Source organism: Oryzias latipes, chromosome 6 (assembly GCF_053564925.1).
Source record: "Oryzias latipes strain Hd-rR chromosome 6, Olatipes_Hd-rR_3.1".
In the NCBI taxonomy this organism is placed as follows: Eukaryota; Metazoa; Chordata; class Actinopteri; order Beloniformes; family Adrianichthyidae; genus Oryzias; species Oryzias latipes.
The window spans coordinates 7,499,510-7,512,295 of NC_136242.1; positions in this window are offsets into that span (position 1 = coordinate 7,499,510).

Below are 12,786 nucleotides of genomic sequence, written 5' to 3' on the forward strand. Positions count from 1 at the left end.
CCCTACCATGACAAAGGTGGATAAAGGTGGAAAGATTTCATGTAATCCATGGACACCAGTGAAGATCACAAATTATTGAAGAAAAAAGCTTCAGAGCACTGTCTAGTGGGTCTAGATGACCCAACTCCCAATGTTAAAATGCCTAAGATAGCACATGGGTTAATGCTGTTTCTTTGATTCAATTTATTACTTATATTTCAACTTAACTTCAAGTTTTCCAAAGTGTACAACGAGAATTTGCCCTTTTGCAACCAACTGTTGCAAACTGTTAGAACATGTGTTTGCGTTTATTGTGCTTCGTGACAGTTATCCACAGTGCTGAGAGAAGGAGGACCGCAGAAGGTGCAAATGCTGCTACATAGTCCTGAGAAGCTGTGTAAAATCATCAGGAGTTCACAACCATCACAAAGCCCTCTCCTCTGCCGCTAACACAAAGCTACACTGCTCCTAGCATGTCTGTCTGTTGGCATGTTAATATGTTTAAATGTCAAATAAGTAAAACTAACCAAATGAACAGTTATTTTCTGAAAAAAACGCTATTTGTGATGATAAAAAAGAATATTTAAGTAAATCAATAATTCTAAGATCATAAAATGAAGAGTCTTTCTATATTTCTATCTGGTCTTTCAGTGAATCAGGATGCAACGATTCATTTCAATGATTCCATCCATTTAAGTACTTGCCGAAACAATTCACATTTTCATATTCATATTTTATAATGGTATAGTCCGATTCAATGTGGTTGGATCGTAGGAACAGAAATTGATTTGATTAAGTCGATTGATCGTCACACCTCTAACAGTGACAGAAAAGAAACTTGAAAAAACCAGGACGTCTCAACTCAGCTTTCCTCTGCTGTGGTCTAAAAGGCCACTTAGTGTCTGTTTGAAATCTCTCTGTGATGACAAAACACGAGTCAGTAATGTTCTGAAACGCGCTGAGTTAGCAGAAGTTCACACTAACTCCGTGTCAGAGCGTGTATTGCTTTAAGAAAGTTAGTCTATGGATACTGCACCCAATGTTTCAAACCACTGACTGTAAAACTCTGTTCCTCTCAGACGTTTACTTGATCTGAGTTCAAATCTGTTTCCAAGTAACTCTTAGTTTAATTTCTGAACTCTGGTTTCCTCCCACGATCCAAAAACATGCTTCACAGGATAATTGAAGACTAAATTTACACTTAGGTGTGGTTGTCCCTTCAGTGGACTGGCTACCTGTTCAGGGTGTAACCCACCTCTGTCCTACAGAAGCAGGGATAGGCTCCAGTAACCCCTACAGGATGGATGGAGGGAGGGATGGATGGAACTTTTTAGTATTTTGGTGGGAAACAGTCATCTTAACAAGTAGCTTATAAAGTCATTTTAAATCACAGTGAGTAACTAAATCACACACATTAAATCTTAAAAAGTGATGTCAAAAATGGAATATGTCCTCATACAAAACTATAAACACGCTTTCCTTTAATTAAATTCCAAATGACAGTTTAGTACAATTCTCAGATCAGAATGAATTTTCCAAAACTATTTGTTCAATCTTCACATCATGATGTCACTTGTGCACATCAAATAAGCAGTTTCTCACTTCTTTGAACGAGTTGCAATTGCTTTGGTACATCCATGCAAATGATTATGTACAATTCTCTGCTCTTTGCTACATTATCAACTGTTTATGTCATGTTGATCAAAATGTATTATATAGTTCACTGTGCAATAGTCTTACTCCTCAAAACACCTAGTCATTAGTTCATCGTATACGTCATTTTTCTATGTTGGTATGACATGGTCTGTCAACAAATTACAATATGAACAATAAAAGTGTAAATGTGAATCTTGTCCAGTCTCTTGCAATCAAACAAAAAAAGGTGTAACTAACATTTTACAATAATTGTCATCAAAACTTTAGCCATAGTTTACATCAGAACCTCCCTCTAAAGTACACACTTATATTGACAACATGACTAAGTCATTTGACTGTCTTGTTCGTACACAATGACACAAGGACTTGACATTCTGATGGCACTGACATGTTCAATGACATAAAGACTTAGTTTTGAGAGATGAACTAAAGATTTTGAGCAAGTAACAGGCTTTTGCAAGAAATCCATAGTGTTTTGCTGTTTGTACAAATTGTTTTGAGAAATACACACACGAATTTGCAAAATTCAATTCTGATCTGAGAATTGTACTAAAGCGACTGAAAAAAACTGTATTCCAAACAAATATGAACATCACAGCAAATACAGAACAGCTGCACCCCCTAGTGGCCAAAATAAATCACTACAAGCATAAAGTTACACTAACTGAAGGAAAAACAATTGCACATTTCATCTCTGTTGGCTGGGTGTAGGATGCTGCACCGGAAACCTTGCTTTGCTTCCCAGAAGAGAGAAACCTAGGCAAAAAAGGTTTTAAAAAAAGCTCAAAATCAACATCATGCTGCCTCTCTGTGCCTTGACAATACTGGGTTGCATCAGAAGGAGCATCTGGCAAACAAACTCTCTCCCAAACCACCTGTGTGTAGACAGACAGACAGACAGACAGACAGACAGACAGACAGACAGACAGACAGACAGACAGACAGACAGACAGATGACTTCATTAATCCCACTATGGGGAAATTTCATTTATCTGTGGCAGCAAAAATGACATTCAGAAATAATCTATATAATTTAACATAAAAAAAAGGACATCAAAAATGACATTCATATTAAATCACTTTAACACAGTGTTGTACAGTCTGATGGCTGTGGGGAGGAATGACCTGTGGTAGCTCCTTCTTGCACTGAGGGTGCAACAGTCTCGTGCTGAAGGAGCTGGTCAGCGCCTCTACAGTTTGGTGCAGGGGTGGGAGGGGGTATCCATGATGGATGTCAGCTTAGCCAACATCCTCCTGTCCGCCACCTCCTCAATGGACTCAAGTGTGCAGCCCAGGACAGAGCCGGCCCTCCTAACCAGTTTCTTGAGCCTCCTCCTGTCACTGTCTGTACTGCCACCTGCCCAGCACAAAACTCCATAAAGGACCACTGAGGCCACCACAGTGTCGAAAAAGGTCCTCAGCAGCTGTCTGCACCCACCAAAAGACCTAAGTCTCCTCAGCAGGCGAAGGCGACTCTGACCCCTCCTGTACAGAGCATCGGTGTTGTTGGACCAGTCCAGTCTGTTGTTCAGGTGAACACCCAGATATTTAAATGTGTCCACGACCTCAATGTCTGAACCCTGAATGTTCACCGGTGAGTGTGGAGTAGGGGACCTCCTGAAGTCCAGGACCAGCTCCTTCGTCTTGCTGGTGTTTAGCAGCAGGTGGTTAACTTCACACCAGCCAACAAAGTCAGAGATGACCCCCCTGTACTCCTGCTCGCCCCCCCCCCCCCGATACACAGCCCATAATGGCACTGTCATCTGTGAACTTCTGCAGATGACAGTGGTGGGAGTTGTAGATGAAGTCTGATGTGTACAGGGTAAACAGGAATGGGGAGAGCACAGTCCCTTGAGTTGCCCCCGTGCTGCAGACAACCACATCAGACACACAGTCACGCAGCCTCACAAACTGTGGCCTGTCTGTGAGGTAGCTGATGGTCCAAGCAGTGAGATGTTGGTCCACGCCTGCAACCTCCAGCTTCCTCCTCAGCAGTGATGGCTGGATGGTGTTGAAAGCACTGGAGAAATCAAAAAACATGACTCTCACAGGGCTCCCAGGGGACTCCAGGTGAGACAGGGCCCGATGCTGCAGGTAGATGATGGCGTCATCCACCCCGATGCCTGGTCCATATGCAAACTGCAGCGGGTCCAGTGCTGAGCTCACCTGAGTGCGGAGGTGGCTGAGGATGATCCTCTCCAAGGCCTTCATCAGGTGGGAGGTTAAGGCGACAGGTCTGAAGTGGTTCCGTTCTATATTACGAGGCACCTTTGGCACCGAAACCAGGCGGGAAGAACTGGTACCTTCTAGGCTCATATTAAATATGAAAAATTCAATTCAATTTTATTTGTATAGCCCAAATTCACAACAACAGTCGTCTCAATGGGCTTTCGTATCGGTAATTGAAAATGTTAAACATAAAATCAAAAGGATCATGAATACATAGAATTCAATAGGAAAATATTAAATTGAACTAACAAACAGACTAAACTAAACTGGACATCTCTGCCCTTAGACCACCCTTCACGGTAAAGAAAGACTCCTAAAAAAAACGGATTCCGGAAAAGACGAAGAAACCTCAGGGGTGTCCACATGAAGGAGGGATCCTCCCCCAGGACGGACAGGCGATTTACCAGAACTCTTAGAGAAGAATTAACTTATCTAACACTACAACTACACATTTAAAGTCCAGCAGACGAGCTTCATCCAGATGGAGTTGGGGGGACGGCCGGGGGCACGAGTCGAGCCTGAGACAGGATCCACAGCCAGGTGTAGGAGCAGGAGCAGAGACGAGGTACACGGCCAGGTACAGAGCAGAGACGAGTCAGAGGCAGGATCTACAGCCAGGTGGACAGTACATGAATCGCGCTGCATTAAACAGAGGGAACTAAATGATGAATAATAATCAAGAACAGAGAAGAGAAGGAGAGTAGAAGTAGATGAGAATAGAGGACAGGACCCCAGTGCACCATAGTTACCCCAGCTTCAACTTCTAGCAGCCTTTTAAAAAATAACAAATAGTTACTATAAAGTTTAATTTAAACAAATTAACATTAAGTTAAATAATCTCTGAATACTAACTAGTCTGACAATAAGCCTGTCCAAAGAGAACTGTTTAACTTCTAACTTTGAATGTAGAAACTGAGTCGGCCTCTCTTACATGAGCTGGGAGTTTATTCCATAAAACAGGGGCTTGGTGGCTAAACGCTCTACCTCCAACCATACTTTTACTAATTCTAGGAACCACAAGCAGTCCTGCATTTTGCGAGCGAAGTGTTCTCATTGGATGGTAAGGGACTATGAGGTCCTTAATATAGGACGGGGCCATTCCATGTAAGGCCTTATAGGTTAACAGGAGGATCTTGAACTTGATTCTAGAATCAACTGGGAGCCAATGGAGCGAAACTAACACAGGAGTGATGTGATCTCTTCTGCTGGTTCCAGCTAACAATCTAGCTGCTGCGTTCTGAACAAGCTGGAGACTTCTTAAGGAACTCTTAGGACACGCTGCTAATAAGGAGTTACAGTAATCCAGCCTCGACGTAACAAATGCATGGATGAGTTTTTCAGCATCACTCTTAGAAAGTATATTTCTGATCTTAGCAATATTCCGCAGGTAAAAAAAAAAGGCAGTTCTACACGCCTGAGATATGTGAGCCTTAAATGATAAATCCTGGTCAAATAAAACCCCAAGGTTTCTAACTGTGGAATTGGGGGCTATACTTATACCATCCAGGGAGACTATCTGAGCAGACAGAGCATCTCTGAGGTTTTTAGGACCAAGTATAATGACCTCAGTTTTTTCTGGGTTCAAGAGGAGGTAATTAATTGTCATCCAGGTCTTGATGTCACTGATGCAGGCGTTCAGTTTCTCTATCTGGTCATTCTGGTCAGGCTTCATGGATAAATACAACTGCGTATCGTCGGCATAACAATGAAAATTACTGCTGTGTTTCCTGATTATGTTTCCTAGGGGTAGCATATAAAGCATAAACAGGAGGGGTCCTAAAACTGAGCCCTGTGGGACTCCTTAGTTAACTAGAGTGCAATGAGAGGACTGTCCATTTACATTAACGAACTGATACCTATCGGACAGATAGGATTTAAACCACTGGAGGGCAGATCCTCTGATCCCTATGTCCTGCTTTAATCTATGGAGTAAAATACCGTGGTCGATAGTGTCAAAGGCTGCACTGAGGTCCAACAGGACCAGAATGGAAAGTAGTCCCTTTTCTGAGGCCAATAACAAGTCATTAGAGACTCTAACTAGTGCAGTTTCCGTACTTTGGTGGGGTCTAAACCCCGACTGAAAGTCTTCAAAGTGGCTGTTGTCCTGTAGGTGGCAGTAAAGCTGCTTAACTACAACTCTTTCTAGGATTTTTGAAATAAAGGGCAGGTTTGATATTGGTCTATAGCTGGCCAAGATGCTAGGATCCAAACTGGGCTTTTTCAGAAGAGGTTTAACAACTGCATATTTAAAAGACTGTGGCACGTAACCCGTTTCCAGAGAGGCATTTAACATTGTTAATATGGGATCATTAATTAGGGGAAAAGTTTCTTTAAAAAGTCTAGTGGGAATTGGGTCTAACAGACACGTTGAGGATTTGGAGGACGTAATAATTGATGCTATTTCCGCTTGATCCACGATAGTGAAGCAGTCCAATGTTACAGCGGTTTCTATGGATGCCTCCAGTTCTGTCGCTTCAGCCTGTTCTGGGCTGATAGTAGGAATAACTTGATTTAACTTATGTCTCATATTTGAGATTTTACTATCGAAAAATGTAAGAAAATCATCAGAGCTGAGAGAAACAGGAACATGTGGTTCTACTGAGCTCTGACTGCGAGTTAATTTAGCAATAGTGCTAAAAAGAAATCTTGGATTGTTTCCATTCTCTGATATTTAGGTTGAATAGTACTGGCTTCTAGCTCTACGCAGAGCTTTTTTATAATTTAATAGGCTATGTTTCCAGATATCCAGAGACTGCTCTGAACCGGAGCGGTGCCATTCTCTTTCTAACTTACGGGTTTCTTGTTTAAGAGAACGAGTTTCAGCGTTAAACCACGGTGTTACTCGGTTTTGTCTAACGAACTTACAACATCGAGTGTACTCCTGAGGGCTTGTAAGGCATCATTAACAAAGTGGTCATTTATACTAGGACTGATACTATGGGAGCTGGACTCAGAGTATTCTCTCAGAATGTCACTAAGTACTGGCTGAACTGTGAGTTTAAACTCAGACACAGAACGGTCAGTTAAGGTTCTTCTAAGTTGTTTCTTATTCACTGGGGCAGAAGGATGTTCCAGTGTAAACTGGAAGGTAATCAGAAAGTGATTGGAAATGATGGGGTTAAGAGGAAGGACACTCAGCTGGCTGATCTCTATACCATGAGTTAAAACAAGGTCCAGGGTGCTTATGACAGTGAGTGGGTTCATTCACACTTTGGGTGAAACCAACATCATCTAATAAAGCTGCAAAAGCCTTTCCTAGGCAGTCACTGGGGTCATCAACATGAATATTAAAATCCCCTAATATTTTAGTTTGATCAGAATCTAAGAAAATAGTCGATAGGAAGTCGGAAAACTCAGTTAAAAATTCTGAATATGGGCGGGGGGGGGGGGGGGGGGGATAAATAATTATGAGTATAATAAAAAAGGTTTTCGAGTCTTCCTGTTTGGGTGACTTATAGACAACATGATGCTTTCAAATGAATTATAAGCATTTTTAACTTTAGGGCTGAGAAGTAAGCTAGACTGTGATATTACTGCCAAACCACCTCCTTTCCCTGAAATCCTGAATTTCTGATAGTTAGCATAAGTGGGGGGGGTTGCTTCATTCAGTCTAACATAGACATCTTGTTGGAGCCAAGTTTCTGTTAAGGCTAGAAGACTTACCGTAATTTCTGGACTATAAGCCACTACTTTTTCCCTGCGCTTACAGCCCTGCGGCTTATTCAGTGACGCGGCCAATTTATGGATTTAATTAGCGGCCGCCATGTACGTACTTTCGAACTCAGTGAATAGTTTGTATTCTTTATCTAACACCAAGCACAAGACATTTATATTCAACACACCTCTAAGCAGCCAAACAGCATGGAGTTGACTTCAGGTCTTAGACACTTCAGTCATGGTTCAACAAAACGAAACACGCATGCCCGGCCGCATCCCAGAATCCTTTGGTGCCATTAGACCCAACGTGCACGTGATCGCCACTACAATATGATGCTTTCAAGTTAAAAGCAATCGTTAAAAGCAGTGTGAAAAAATCCACCATCACCAACGGGTTTGGAAAAGCCGGTCAGCTGCGTGACGGAGAGAACAGCGCATGGCGTGAATTTACCTCTGAGTCAAAGTGACTCGGCTGGCTGCACGTAAATATGTGGGAATAACTTCAGCCTTATATTTTGGCTATTGACTCACTGTCCTGCAGAAAAGCACCAGGCAGTGACGGAATCCCACCAGAGGTTCTGAATGCCACAAAAGAGAGCTTCCTCCTTAGACATCGACACACACTTGCTACAGTGCTGGGAGGAGGGAGTGTTACCACAAGACATGCGTGAAACGAAGATCATCATGCTGTATAAGAACAAGGGCGACCCCAGCGACTGTGACAACTACCGTGGAATCTTTCTCCTCAGCATCGTGGGTATAGCCTTTACCAGGGTAGTCCACAACCGCCTGCAGGCACTTGCAGATCACGAGTATCCCGAGTCACAGTGTGGGTAGCGGGTCAAGCGAGTAACCATCAACATGCTGCTCTCTCTCAGACAGCTGCAGGAAAAGTGCCACGAACAGCGGCGTCCCCCCGTACCTTAGAGAATGAAGACGACGTTCAACTCGTTTTACTGTGGAGTTAATTCAGTCTCAATAATCAGAAATGCACACAACCTGTTTCACAAATACACACGCTCTGATTCACAACTGTAATTTTACGCAAACGTGCAATAATAATTTGGAAATGCGCATGTTGTGTTTCACAAACACACACGTTGTTTTTCACACATGCACAATAAGTGTTTCTAACAAATGTGCACGCTGTGTTTCACAAAAACACAATACACTTTCAGAAATGCACAATAGATGCTTCACAAACCTCATTTTTAGGTACACTTGTAATATGAACTCACAGATCGTTCAAATTTGAGAATTCACAAAGCCGCTCTCATTTGTGAATCTCCCCACATTTGCGAGAGATTTTTCTACGGTGAATATTGAGACTCTCTTCACGCTGCAGGTCAACTAATGTCACCATTGGCTAATGAATCTGTCAATCAAACTAATCTGCAAAGCAGGCGTGCTTGCATTCAGCCAATCAAATGGCCTCTTAGACTTTCTCCAGCTTCCACACAGGTGACAAAAAGCCCCGCCCATCTTTGATTCTGTACTGGTCGGTCGTTAGCGTGTTAGCTTTAGCATAGGTAGGTTTATTGCCTTCGGTCATCAAAAATTAATAGCTTGTGCAACTTTCCAGTGGACTTGGAAGCAAGGCAACAGTGGTTGAATGCAGTTGGCATTGAATCCAGAGAACTATGTCCTGGGGCCTCATTTATAAAACTTTGCGTAGGATTTGCGTCAGAAGTGGCGTATGGATGAAACATAGGACGTGCGTATGCACAGAAATATTCGGATTTATAAAACCGTGCGCACGCACATCCTACGCATCTTTCCCTTAATAAATCACAACCAATTCTAAATGCAGCGCAGCTTTTGCGGCTTCATGGCACGCCCATAGTTGCCCATAAATAGTCCGTGAAACTCCCACAAGTTAATATTCATTGATTGCGAAAACATGGCAAACACACAGAGAGGAAATCAAAAAAACGTAACTTGTAACTCAATGTTACAAGTGACAAACGTAACTCAATGTGAAGTAGAAGTTATCTTTGGCGAGGTGAAAAAGAGGAGAAAAGTGTTGTTTGGAGGGCACAGTGTGGGCATTACTAATGCCGAAAAGGCACGTGAGCGGCAAACGGTGGCAGACGCCGTAAATGCTGTAGCCTCACAACCTCGGACCGTGGCCGAAATAAAGAAGGAATGGTCGGACATCAAAGTCGAGGCAAAAAAACATCTGCCGCTGCATCGCCAGAGTGTGTCTGCCACGGGTGGGGGGGGGGGGGGGGGGGGGGGACACCGGAGCTGACCCCTCTTGATGACAGACTGGCGGCAATAATTGGGGAATCCCTTAAGTGGAGTGGTGACTGAGGCGCAGGGGGAACACCGACGCGCCAGATGCACCGGGTGACACCCCCCCAAAAGCCCTCGGAGGTCCAACAGGACGGCTCGAGGAAGTCGGAACCGGCTCTAAGCCACTCGTCCTCGTTTGCCAGCACGTCTTCTTGCTGTCTAAAGATGCATTCACTCCGAATTCTTCCATTTGCCACATCTTCTAAGAGCGCAAGATCAGCCATTGTGCGTCATTCCGCATTGTGATGGGGCATTTTATTTCCCTCCATTTAGTTACATCTGACTAGCTACAGACGTCAGTAATAATCGACGCGGAAATGGGAAATTGTTCAGCGCAAATGTAATTTCTTGTTGCTTTCTGAATGGTTGAGACATACGCCATACATTGTTTTATCAAAAATAAAACAAACTAAAGGCATATGCATGAATACCATAATTCTGTAGCTTATGAAGAAATTTTTTACTATGAAAACAACTTTCCCCAGTGGACAATTAATGCATCTCTCTCTATCTATCCATCCATCTGTCTGATTGCACCTATATCTGCTGGACACATTGACGGGAATATCAGTTTTGTCCAATATTTCGTTCTGTTAACTATATTATTTATGAGGATGAATTGCACAACATGCCAATATTGCAGAACATATTTCACTTTTCTTTTTGCAAATAAGTGTTCATTTGAATTTCTGTTGTAATTTTCTTTTGATTTTTTTGTTTGTTTCACTGCTGATCGATCAAACGGGTGTTCGTGTTGGCTGTTAATTGTAAGACTTGCTTTGTGAAGTCTTCATGTCATTTCTGAGAGGCAGTATTGTCATTTTCACTTTCACGTGTTTCTTCCATCTGCCGACGGTGTCGCCGTTTCTCATTTCACCCGTTTTTGTGCGTACGCCTGGGTCAGAGCTTGCGTGAAGGACCGCACATTTTCCCGTCAAGTTTCCTTTTTATAAATCTCAACTATTGCGTAGAGAGTGGCGTACGCCTTCTTTTTTGTGCGTACGCAACATTTATAAATGAGGCCCCCGGTGATGGGATTTGCTATGAATGTTTCACTCAGGGTAGTTTACTTTATACTTAGGGGTCCCTTCGGTCTGGATCATGAGGAGGTGGAGAAGAAAAATCATCAACTTCCACAGAATGTTCTGTGGAGAAACTGGCATCACTTTACCACTCTCCATATTTAAGATGCAACGTGACTACGTTACCTCAAGCCAACCTCCCTGTCAATCACAGATCAATTCAGCCTTCTCTCCATTCTTCAAATCAGGGCTGAGATTGGAGTCAGCCTCCAACCTTCCTGTTGCGTTACCCCTAAAGTTAGAACAGAGTTACAATACTGACTTTAATCATAATGAATGATTTGATTAATCCTAACTAGGGGGCTTTGCATCTTCTGGACTTTAAAACTTTTCCACCATGCATCTTCAGCTCTGACATCAGTGTGGAAGTTGGAGAAAGTCTAAGACGCCGTTCGACTGGCTGAAAGCGAGCACGCCTGCTTTGCAGATGAGTTTGATTGACAGAATCATTAGCCAATGGTGACATTAGTTGACCTGCAGCGTGAAGAGAGTCTCAATATTCACCGTAGAAAAATCTCTCACAAATGTGGGGAGATTCACAAATGAGAGCGGGTTTGTGAATACACATTCTAAAATTTGTACGAGCTCTGAGTTCATATTACAAGTTTACCTAGAAATGATGTTTGTGAAGAATCTATTGTGAATTTCTGAAAAATGTGTTGTGTTTTTGTGAAACACAGCGTGCACATTTGTAAGAAACACTTAGTGTGCATGTGTGAAACACAGGGTGTGCATTTCCATATTAATATTGCACGTTTGCGTAAAATTACAGTTGTGAATCAGAGCGTGTGTATTTGTGAAACAGGTTGTGTACATTTCTGATTATTGAGACTGAATTAACTCCATGGTAAAACGAGTTGAACGTCATCTTCATTCTCCTAAAAAGACTTAGAAAAACAGAAGTTATTTAAGAAAATAAAGAAAAATGTAAAAAGTGTGCTTGTGTGTGTGCTTGTGTGTGTGTGCTTGTGTGTGTGTGACGCAGAAACACAAGCTGATTGACAGAAACCTGTGCTGATAAAGGAGACAATCATCTTTCATGGACTTTCTGAACCTCCAGTCATCAAATGCAGCTGGTCTGACGGACAAATCTCAAAAATCTAATATGCACTGACCAACAGTGAGATCCGGTCAATAACACAGAGTAACATTCAGCATCATTTTGTCCGTTCACCTTCTGCCTGGCCTCCATCAGTAGCTGTGGTCCTGGAGATGCGGAGGAAAGATTGGCATGCCAAAGATAAGAAAAGGACAGAATTAGCAAACGTTTCTCATTTTTAACAACTGTTTTCATCCACATAAAGATGCAAAAGTTACCTTGTTCTCTACAGCCACGTCCTTTAAAAAGGAATGAATGAATAAAAGCTCTTGAAGCGATGAATGTACAGCCCAATATCTCAAATTAAGATCATGAAGTTAATGTATACTATTTTCAAGATAACGCCAAATTGTATCTCACATTATCTGAGCTAAATGCAGAGAAACGACAGCGTTCATAAAGAAAAAAAGCTCTAAACTCAAGTGGCTTTTGTGCACAACCAATAGTTTGTCAGATAACAAATTCCCCCCAACATTTACAGAATAGAACAGCATAGAAAAAATAGATTCTAGTCTATTTAATTCTATTGAAAAATATATTGTGGTCACTGTAGATACCAATATTTTTTAAGCTACCAAATTAATTTTTTTGTTCTGTTTGAGCTACTATGTGTTTTTTATTTCTTGTTTGTGTCCCAGAAGTTATTCAGTGAGGAGCTTTTATGAATAAATATGACAGTAACATCCATCTATCTTTGGGTTTCTAAAAACGTTATTTTTTATTTATTTCACATGTAATCCAAATGTGTTGATGAAGATCTTTGATTATTTGGATCTTGTTCGTAAAAAG